Source organism: Nycticebus coucang, chromosome 10 (genome assembly GCF_027406575.1).
Source record: "Nycticebus coucang isolate mNycCou1 chromosome 10, mNycCou1.pri, whole genome shotgun sequence".
NCBI lineage: Eukaryota > Metazoa > Chordata > Mammalia > Primates > Lorisidae > Nycticebus > Nycticebus coucang.
This window is the reverse complement of record NC_069789.1, coordinates 6781920-6791490: the sequence shown is the minus strand read 5'-3', so window position 1 is coordinate 6791490 and position 9571 is coordinate 6781920.

The following is a 9571-nucleotide window of genomic DNA, read 5'->3' as shown; positions in this document are numbered from 1 at the left end:
ACCAGCCTGAGCAAGAGAGACACCCTCTCTCTAAAAATAGCCGGGCATTGTGGCAGGCACCTATCGACCTAGCTATTCAGGAGGCTGAGGCAAGAGGATCATTTGAGCCCAAGAGTTTGAGGTTGTTGTGAGCTATGACGCTAGGGCACTCTACCCAGGATGACACAGTGAAACTATGTTTCAAAAAGCAGAAAGCCAGAGCTATTGCAACTTCAGGCAAAAAGAAGAAGAAAAAAGACAAGGTTAAATTAACCTGCTGCACTCCATTCAGAGCTCAAATCTATTAAATACCTGAGTCCACATAGTTGAAAAACCAAGATACTTCTGCCTTCTTTTTTTTTTTTTTTTTTTTTTTTTTTATTTTTGGCCGGGGCTGGCTTGAACCCACCACCTCCGGCATATGGGACCGGCGCCCTACCCGTTGAGCCACAGGCGCCGCCCTATACTTCTGCCTTCTTTGGGGGCAAACTTCATTCCAACTTGAAGACAGAGAAGAATCTTCCCCCAAGCTTCGTAGTAGGTGGTGGCCGTGAGCCGGCTGGCTCTGGTGTGTAGGAGGCTTTTTGTCTGGAGCATGTTCAGGAGCAGCTGATCTGAGATAGGGATCTGGATCTCTGAGCAAGGTCATCTCCCCGCTTCTGTCCAGGGCACCAGGCACGTAGAACTATGGGCCATGGTTTGGGATATCCAGTTGTGGGCCATAGCTGGCATATTTTTAAAAATTGTACTGAAGTATAACATAAAAGCAGAGAAGTACACACATCAGAAGGGTACCGCTCAAAAACACTTTTACAGAATAAGTGCTCCCATGCAGGTGGCCTGATGCAAAGAAATAGAATATTCCCAGAATCTCAGAAATCTTCCTCATAAGCTCTGCCTGTTACTACCTCCCTCCAAAGCTAACCACTACCCTAATGTCTAGCACTAGAGATAAATTTTGCCTTTTTGGAACTGCATATAACTAAGACCATATGGTATGTATTTTTTGTATTTGACTTTTTTTGCTCAGCATCAGATTTGCAAAATGTATCCATGTTGTGTGTAGTGATAGTTCTCATCATTGTAGAATATTTGATATGAATGGACTGGGATTTATCCCTTCTACTTAGTAGAATTATGGCCATTATAGATAGTGTTGTAAAATAAAAACCATTTTATCATGTATGTAGACTCTATTTGAAAGGAGTAGTGTGGGGCCACTGAAGTCTCTGCTTAAAGAAAAAAAAAAAAAAAACTTTGGGAATGCCTCATCTCAGCTCCAAAGAGGACCGAGACTTTAGCTAAAAAGACTGGATTTGGGGTAAATTGTGGGTTGCCTATATATAGGCATATTTATTTATATATATTTATAAATATATATTTATAAATATATATTTATTACATATATATTTATATATGTATTTTTTTTTTTTTTTTTGGAGACAGAGCTTCAAGCTGTCGCCCTGGGTAGAGTGCCATGGCATCACAGCTCACAGCAACCTCCAACTCCTGGGCTTATGTGATTCTCCTGCCTCTGTCTCCCAAGTAGCTGGGACTACAGGCGCCGGTCACAACGCCCGGCTATTTTTTGGTTGCACCCGTCATTGTTGTTTGGTGGGCCCGGGCTGGATTCGAACCCCCCAGCTCAGGTGTATGTGGCTGGCGCCTTAGCCACTTGAGCCACAGGCACCGAGCCTGAGTTGCACATATCTTTGACCTGGGCGGAGGAGACTCTAAGTACTTCGAATTGGATCCCCAATGTGTGGACTCCACTGACAGTTGGGCTTCCTCATAACATGGTGGCTCAGCGCTCCAAGCATGAGTGTTCCCAGGAACAAGGTAGAAGCTGCATGGCTTTTTCTCCCTTAACTTCGATAGTCACACAGCACCACTGCTACAGGATTGTGTCAAATGAGTCATAAGCCTACGCACAGTGACGAAGATCAGTCTGGGAGTGCGTGCAAGATGAGAGAAATGGTTGTAGTCATCTTGGAAAAAATGCAAACATCCCGTTTCCATGACCGTTCTTGGATATTTTTCATGACCATTTGTTAGGTATATACCTTAGAGTACAATTTCTGGGGCAAAGTGTAAGTGTATGCTAAGCTTCAGTAGACAATGCCCAGTAGTTTTTCAAGCACTTGTGTCAATATTCATTCCCATAAATAATGTATGAAAGTTCCAATTGCTCCACGGCCTTGGTAACAACCGATACATTGTTTCTTTCATTTTAGTCATTTGGTTGTACGTATACTGTTATTATGTTTACATTTGCCCTCTGACTAATGAAGTTGAGAATGTCTACTATTTGTTTTTTATTTATTTTTTTAGAGTCTCACTTTGTTGCCCTTGGTAGAGTGCTGTGCATCACAGCTCACAGCAACCTCCAGCTCTTGGGTTTAGACGATTCTCTTGCCTCAGCCTCCTGAGTAGCTGGGATGACAGGTGCCCGCCACAACACCCGGCTATTTTTTTGTTGCCGTTCGGCTGGGGCTGGGTTCAAACCCACCATCCTCAGTATATGGGGCTGGCGCCCTACTCACTGAGCCACAGGCGCCGCCCCAAATGTCTATTATTTGAATATCTTCTGTGGTGTGTCTGTCCGTGGGACCAGAATATCTTTTTTTTTTTTTTTGTAGAGACATTGTCTCACTTTTTATGGCCCTTGGTAGAGTGCCGTGGCCTCACACAGCTCACAGCAACCTCCAGCTCCTGGGCTTAAACGATTCTCTTGCCTCAGCCTCCCAAGTAGCTGGGACTATAGGTGTCCGCCACAACGCCCGGCTATTTTTTTGTTGCAGTTTGGCCGGGGCTGGGTTTGAACCCGCCACCCTCGGTATATGGGGCCGGTGCCTTACCGACTGAGCCACAGGTGCCGCCCGGGGACCAGAATATCTTTAAAAATGGAAGAAAACATCAGAGTACATCATACATAGCAGGAGGAGGTATTTTCTCCTAAAACTTAGTTTTATATTTACCTATTAACAGGTAATTTATATTTACCCTATTAATATAGTTTATCTTTTTTTTCATTTTGATACTGAAAATGTTGCTCTATGTTGCCCTCAGTAGAGTGCTGTGACATCATAGCTCACAACAACCTCAAACTCCTGGGCTCAAGCGATTCTCTTGCCTCAGCCTCCCAAGTAGCTGGGACTACAGGCGCCGCCACAACACCCGGCTAATTTTAGAGACGGGGTCTTGCTGTTGCTCAGGCTGGTCTTGAACCTGTGAGCTCAGGCAATTCACCCACCTCAACCTCCCAGAGTGCTAGGATTACAGGCATGAGCCACCACACCCGATCTAATATAGTTTATCTTATTATTTATTTATTTAGTTAGTTAGTTATTTTGAGATAGGATCTCACTCTTTCATCCAGACTGGAGAGGCCCAATCATGGCTCACTACAGCTTCAAACCTCTAGACTTGAGAGATCCTTCAGCCTCAGTCTCCTGGGTAGCTGGGACTACAAGTGCATTCCAGCCACCATGCCTGGCTAATTCCTTTTTTTTTTTTTTTTTTTTTTTTTTGAGACAGACTGTTACTCTGTCACTCAGGCTAGGGTACTGTGGCATCAGCTTAGCCCATAACAACCTCAAACTCCTGGGTTCAAGTGATCCTTCTACCTCAGCCTTCCAAATAGCTGGGACTACAGGCACTTGCCACAACATCCAGCTAATTTTTCTATTTTTAGTAGAGACAGGGTGTCACTTTGCTCAGGCTACTCTCAAACTTCTGAGCTTAAATGATCCTCCTGCCTCAGTCTCCCAGAGTGCTAATATTACTGCATTGGGCTATGACTGGCTATTAATTTAACATTTTTTCTGTAGAGGTGGTGTCTTGGTATGTTGCCCAGGCTGGTCTTTTTTTTTTTTTTTTTTTTGTAGAGACAGAGTCTCACTTTACTGCCCTGGTAGAGTGCCGTGGCGTCATACGGCTCACAGCAACATCCAGCTCCTGGGCTTACGTGATTCTCCTGCCTCAGCCTCCCGAGCAGCTGGGACTACAGGCGCCCGCCACAACACCCGGCTATTTTTTGGTTGCAGTTTGGCCGGGGCTGGGTTTGAACCCACCACTCTCGGTATATGGGGCCAGCGCCCTACTCACTGAGCCACAGGCGCCGCCCTGCCCAGGCTGGTCTTGAACATCTGGGCTCAAGCGATCTTCCTGCCTTAGCCTCCCAAAGTGCTAGAATTATAAGCAAGAGCCACCATACCCACCCTACCGATATATTTTACATATGAGTTTTAGTTTCGTCTGTTGCAGAAGACAATGTGGTATACTGCCCAGGTTACCCCCTCAGGACTAAGGCACACACTTCCTAGCTCCTGAGACTGTCGCCTGCTGACTGACTACTCAGAATTGAGGTGCTCCTGGACACTGCCCATTGGTCTGGCAGAGCTGAATTTACACAGGGTGAAAATGCCTTCCCGAGGACATCCCACATCTCACGACGGTCAATTTGGAGGGTACATACAAAGGAAAATCCCTCCTAGGGTGGAAAACTTGTCCCAATTTGCCTGGGACTTTCCTGACTTTAAAACTGAAAGTCCTGGGCGGCGTCTGTGGCTCAGTCGGTAGGGCGCCGGCCCCATATACCGAGGGTGACGGGTTCAAACCCGGCCCCGGCCAAACTACAACCAAAAAATAGCCAGGAGTTGTGGCGGGCTCCTGTAGTCCCAGCTACTCGGGAAGCTGAGGCAGGAGAATCACCTAAGCCCAGGAGTTGGAGGTTGCTGTGAGCTGTGTGACGCCACAGCACTCTGCCGAGGGCTTTTTTCTGTCTCCACCAAAAAAAAGAAACCCTGAAAGTCCTGGCTCAGCGCCTGTGGCTCAAGCTGCTAAGGCGCCAGCCACATACACCTGAGCTGGTGGGTTTGAATCCAACCCCGGCCCACCAAACAACAATGACGGCTGCAACCAAAATATAGCCAGGCATTGTGGTGGGCGCCTGTAGTCCCAGCTACTTGGGAGGTGGAGGCAGGAGAATCGCTTGAGTCCAGGAGTTGGAGGTTGCTGTGAGCTGTGATGTTACAGCACTCTACCCAAGGTGACAGCTTGAGGCTCTGTCTCAAAAAAAAACAAAAAAACCCTGAAAGTCCTGCCAGGCGCGGTGGTGTGTGCCTGTAGCCCCAGCTATTAGGGAGGCTGAGATAGGAGGATCTCTTGAGTCCAGGAGTTCTGGGTTGTAGTGCCCTGTGCCGACTGGGTGTCCGCACTAAGTTTGGTATCAATATGGTGACCTCCCGGGAGCAGGAGGCCATCAAGTTGCAGGGTAAACTGGCCAGGTCGGAAATGGAACAGGTCAAAGCTCCTGTGCTGATCAGTAGTGGGATTTCACCTGTGAATAGCCACTGCACTCCAGCCTGGGCAACATAGTGATACCCTGTCTCTAAATAAAAATAAATAAATAAATGAATAAATAAATCTCAATGTCCAGGCCAGGCATGGTGTCTCACACTGGTAATATAGAACTCCCAAGGCCCGAGGATAGCTTGAGCTCAGGAGTTTGAGACCAGCTTATCTCTAATAAAAATAGAAAAATTAGAGGTCCAGTTCAGTCGCTCACACCTATAATCCTAGCGCCCTAGGAGGCCGAAGCAGGTGGATACCTTGAGCTCATGAGTTCAAGACCAGCCTAAGCAAAAAAGCGAGACCCAGTTTCTACTGGAAAAACTGAGGCAAGAGGATCACTTGAGCCCAACAGTTGGAGATACCTGTGAGCTATGATGCCGCGGCACTGTACCCAGGGCAACAGCTTGAGACTCTGTCTCAAGAAACAAACAAACAAAAAAAATAGAAATAGGGCAGTGCCTGTGGCTCAAAGGAGTAGGGCACTGGCCCCATATGCCAGAGGTAGTGGGTTCAAACCCAGCCCCAGCCAGAAACTGCAAAAAAAAAATAATAATAAAAATAGAAATAGGGGCAGCGCCTGTGGCTCAGTCGGTAAGGCGCCGGCCCCATATACCGAGGGTGGCAGGTTCAAATCTGGCCCCGGCCAAACTGCAACCAAAAAATAGCCAGGCATTGTGGCAGGCGCCTGTAGTCCCAGCTACTGGGGAGGCTGAAGCAAGAGAATCACTTAAGCCCAGGAGTTGGAGGTTGCTGTGAGCTGTGTGAGGCCATGGCACTCTACCGAGGCCCATAAAGTAAGACTCTGTCTCTACAAAAAAAAAAAAAGAAAAATTAGCCAGGTGTCATGGCGGGTGCCTGTAGTCCCAGCTACTAGGGAGGCTGAGGCAAGAGGATCACTTGAGCCCAGGAGTTTGAGGTTGCTGTGAGCTGTGATGATGCCATAGCACTCTACCCAGGGTGGCAGAGTGAGTGTCTCAAAAAAAAAAAAAAAGAAAGAAACAGAGGGTGGTGCCTGTGGCTCAACAGAGTAGGGCGCCAGCCCCATAACCCAGAGGTGGCGGGTTCAAAACCAGCCCTGGGGGCGGCGCCTGTGGCCCCATATGCCGAAGGTGGTGGGTTCAAACCCGGCCCTGGCTGAACTGCAACCAAAAAATAGCTGGGCGTTGTGGCAGGAGCCTGTAGTCCCAGCTACTCGGGAGGCTGAGGCAAGGGAATCGCTTAAGCCCAGGAGTTGGAGGTTGCTGTGAACTGTGTGATGCCATGGCACTCTACCGAGGGCCATAAAGTGAAACTCTGTCTCTACAAAAAAAAAAAAAAAAAAAAACAGCCCTGGCCAAAAACTGCCAAAAAAACAAACAAACAAACAAAAAAAAAAAACCAGAATAATTACAGTGTGCTGTGTGGTCAGATGATTTTGCCCAAACACAGGCTACTGTGCACCTTCTGAGCATGTTTACAGTAGGCTAGGTGTATTAAATGCATCTTCACCTTACGGTGGCTTTATCAGGATATAATCCCATCAGAAGTTGAGGAGAATCTATACATGTTTCTCGTTATTTTAAGTCACTAAGCTTTGAAGCATTTTTCATGCAAAAGTAGAGAACTAATAATAAAGTTTTGTCTTCCTCCTGACTCCTGAGACAAGCACTAAAGAAACACTAGGCTTGGGCGGTGCCTGTGGCTCAAAGGGGTAGGGCGCTGGCCCCATATGCCAGAGGTGGCGGGTTCAAGCCCGGCCCCGGCCAAAAACTGCAAAAAAGAAAAAAAAAAAAAAAGAAACACTAGGCCCTAGCCTGGGTTCTTTGGTGAATTGTTTGTTTGAATGACAAACACATGAAGACTGTAAAAGACTCAAACAATGCAGAGGTACAGAGAGCAAACGAGAAAAGTCCTCCGTACCCCTGTCCACCCTCCTTGGCTCTGTGCTCCTGCCCTGGTAGGAGATGTCGACGTGTCTCTGTGTCATTTTAGCCTCTTTTCTGTAGTCCGGGTACCTATTTGCTTCTTCCCTTTAATTCCTTTAGTACCTTGTATATTTTTCTAGCATATATTTCACTGTATTTTATCGTAATGGTTTCCTTCAGGCCAACTTCATGGGTGTGCAATGTATACGTGAGGACTTGTATTTGAAGAACCTTGTGCCTGATTCAGTGCTCCATTGTCACCATCTTGAATTTTTTTTATTTATTTATATAGTTTCTTTCCTTCTTTCCTTCCTTCCTTCCATTTTTCAAACTCTTGGGCTCAAGTGATTCTCTTGCCTCAGCCTCCCAAGCATCTGGGACTACAGGCACCTGTCACAACGCCCGGCTATTTTTGGAGATGGGATCTTGCTCTAGCTCCGGCTGGTCTTGAACCTTTGAGCTCAGGCAATCCACCTGCCTCAGCCTCCCAGAGAGCTGGGATTACAGATGTGAGCTACCGTGCCCGGCCTCTTTTCCTTTCTTATTTTTCTTTTCTCCTTTTTTTTTTTTTTTTTTGAGACAGAATCTCACTCTGTCACCCTGGGTAGAGTACCGTGGCATCATAGGTCACAGCAACCTCAAACTCTTCAGCTGAAGGATCCTCTTGCCTCCCAAGTAGCTGGGACTATAAGTGCCTGCCACAATGCCCTGCTATTTTTTTAGAGTTAGGGGTCTTTCTCTTGCTCAGGCTGGTCTTGAACTCCCAAACTCAAGCAATCCTCCTGCCTCAGCCTCCCAGAGTGCTGGGATCACCGCTCCAGCCTGCATTTTCATTCATACTGCACCTGGTTTTCAGATTTCTGCTCTGTCCCAAAATTATAAAGGCAGGGACCCAGAGCAAGGATCCTTTTTTTTTTTTTCTTTTTCTTTTGGCCGGGGCCGGGTTTGAACCCACCACCTCCGGTATATGGGGCCTGCGCCCTACTCCTTTGAGCCACAGGCGCCAACCGAGGGCAAGGGTCCTATCACGGACACCTTTGAATTCCCCACAGCACGTGGGAATGTCCTCCGTAAATGTTTGTTAATGTGAAGGGAAAACTCCTTATCTCCAAAAGCCTTTTTTTTCTTATTCTCCTTTTGTCTTGTTTTGTGAAGCAAGATGCAGATATCTTTAGTGACGATCAGCAAACAGAAGAATCCAGAAGTATTATTCTGGTTGGGTCCCATTTTCCTTCCAATTTCTACATGTTACTCGGAGCTTCATTTGTTCCATGCAAGAAAGAAAGGAAGACTACTGCTCTCTGTCTCTCATTTAGAGGGGTCTAGAAACACATTCTCAAGAAGCAACAATTTCAGCCCCTTGCAGCCTATGAGCTCCATGTTTCAACAAAATTTGTACTCAAAGAAGGATTGTGAGCCACGGACAAAGCAGTGCATGTTGTTAGGCAAGTGATAGGAGCCAGTGAATGTACAACGGGGCATGTAACTGCGATATTTTAAACTTGTTGTCTGTTTATACTTTGGCCTCTGATTCTTCTGGATATTTTCAGGTGTTCAAAGTTCCTTGAATTTCAGTCATGAAAAAATTTAGCATGATGTCTTGGAAAAAAATATTATTGTTCTGGTTAACCTTATTAGAAGGGCTTATTTAAAATCAAATTTCCTCTTCTTAGGCTTAGGAACTTAAAAAAAAAAAAAAGTAAAAATATTTTATAAAATTAGCCGGGCGTTGTGGCGGGCGCCTGTAGTCCCAGCTACTCGGGAGGCTGAGGCAAGAGAATCGCGTAAGCCCGAGAGTTAGAGGTTGCTGTGAGCCGTGTGACACCACGGCACTCTACCCGAGGGCGGTACAGTGAGACTCTGTCTCTACAAAAAAAAAAAGAAAAAAAAATATTTTATAAAATAAAATCCTGGGCGGCACCTGTGGCTCAAGGAGTAGGGCGCCTGTCCCATATGCCAGAGGTGGTGAGTTCAAACCCAGCCCTGGCTAAAAACAAACAAAAAAATAAAAATAAATAATAATAATAAATAAATAAACAAAATAAAATCCTCTGGGCGGTGCCTGTGGCTTAGTAGGTAGGGTGCCAGACCCATATACTGGGGCTGGCGGGTTCAAACTCAGCCTCAGCCAAACTGCAACAAAAAAATAGCCAGGTGTTGTGGTGGGCGCCTGTAGTCCCAGCTACGGGAGGCTGAGGCAAAAGAATCACCTAAGCCCAGAAATTGGAGGTTGCTGTGAGCTGTGACGCCACAGTACTCTACCAAGGGCAATAAAGGGAAACTCTGTCTCTAAAAATAATAATAATAAAAATAAAATAAAATCCTCTACGCTT